Source organism: Dermacentor silvarum, chromosome 3 (genome assembly GCF_013339745.2).
Source record: "Dermacentor silvarum isolate Dsil-2018 chromosome 3, BIME_Dsil_1.4, whole genome shotgun sequence".
NCBI lineage: Eukaryota > Metazoa > Arthropoda > Arachnida > Ixodida > Ixodidae > Dermacentor > Dermacentor silvarum.
The window spans coordinates 22,724,090-22,725,688 of NC_051156.1; the positions used below are offsets into that span (position 1 = coordinate 22,724,090).

The 1,599-nt window shown below is 57.1% G+C and overlaps 1 non-coding gene across 1 annotated transcript; it reads right to left on the reverse strand.

The window, feature by feature from the left end:
• Positions 1–1,155: 1,155 nt before the first annotated feature.
• Trnak-cuu (transfer RNA lysine (anticodon CUU)) lies at positions 1,156–1,228 on the reverse strand. The gene has a single exon. It is a non-coding gene; the product is annotated as a tRNA-Lys (tRNA).
• Between the last annotated feature and the right edge of the window lie 371 nt (positions 1,229–1,599).

Consider the following 1,599-nt stretch of genomic DNA (forward strand, 5'->3'; position numbering starts at 1 on the left):
ATTGGCTATCAAGGTAAAGCACGGCTTTTCACATTATGCAATCTGGTTGTGGATGAGATGGCCATTCAAAGAAGTAGTGTGGGATGGGAAAAGCTTCCATGGATATGTTGACATGGGCATTGTGTGGGGGAGCACACGCTGCCACCTTCTCCCGCGGGCGCTCGCCCGTCGCCGGCGCACGGAGCGCCCGCGACAGCAGCCGGGTGGACATCTCGTGCGCGCACACCGCGCGCTGCGGGAGCCGGGCGAACACGGGAGAAATGCACTTTGCCCTCTCCCGGTTCTCGCTCGCCTCTCGCGACGCGCGTGCCGCGCGGGAAGAGGGAAAGTATCCGGCGGGCGAGGAGGACACTCCCCTCGCGGAAAGGCAAAAAGGCATAAAAGAGCGCGACCGAGAGACCCCCGCTCTCTCTGACCTCGCTTGACTGGACGGATTTTTACCTGCTGAAAGCCGTGAGTGACCTCGTTCGCGTGACTACCACACGCGACGAGGCAAGCCTATTTTATTGTTATACAGAGCGGACTTCCCTCTACAAGTGTGTTTTATTGCTGACAGCAATAAACGTTGTTGAGTTGACTCGCTGGTTGCCTTATTCGCCCGAACCCTACGTAGCTGCGATTACACGCGCTACGGGTTGGGGAAGACCCCCACATTTGGCGCTACCAACGTGGTTCGAATTCGGCAACACGGCGAGTTTTCTTTTCTGTTTTTTGGAGCTGGGACTACTGAAGTTGCAGTAAACAATGGCGACGGGCTTGTCTGACTTTCCAGATTTGTTCATGTTGTCGGAGGTCGCGGCAGATAATCAGAGGCCTAGTGCTAACGCGGCGGCAGCTTCCGAACAAACCGGTAGCTTTGATTTTGAGTGTTTCACGTGGAACAGTCGGGATCGCGGAAACGCCACGTTGGCAGGGTTTAGGCCTGAGAGTAGGCCTAACACGCCTAACACCTCGCCGCGTCGTCCCGCGGACTCAGAGCCACCTATGCCTCTAAATAGTTCGACGCAAGCTGCGGATGCGTCCGAACCTTCGGGCGGTAGTATTCCGTCAAGCGAAATAATGCTGCAGAATGCGCTGCAAGTCATGCAGGGCTTAGCCGGCGCCCTGCAGAACACCATACACGCGCTACGGGTTGGGGAAGACCCCCACATTTGGCGCCCAACGTGGGGCCCGAACCCACGACCCTGAGATTAAGAGTCTCATGCTCTACCGACTGAGCTAGCCGGGCTGGCACCTTGGTAGTTCCTGCCGGGGAAGCGAACGTCTAGTGACCACGGAGCGCCGAGTATGGACGACGAGTCGTCGAGGCCACGACGGGAATGTGGCGTGAACGCTCGACGCGTGGGTGTGCGGTTTCACCAAAGACTGCTGTGAGGGCCAGTGCGGTGATTATCCTGTGCTGCGACTCGAATTGGTGATGATGCTTGCGAACATTCCCTTCGCAACAGACGTCGATGGTGTCCCCGGATACGGCCAACTATGCTGCTGATCACAGTGCCGTTCCGTGCAGTTTGCTATGCAGTTGCTGATAATAATTTCCAGGAGCAGAGCAAGACGAGATACGGCCGTGCGAATTTCCTGCAGTACGCGCTGGAACAA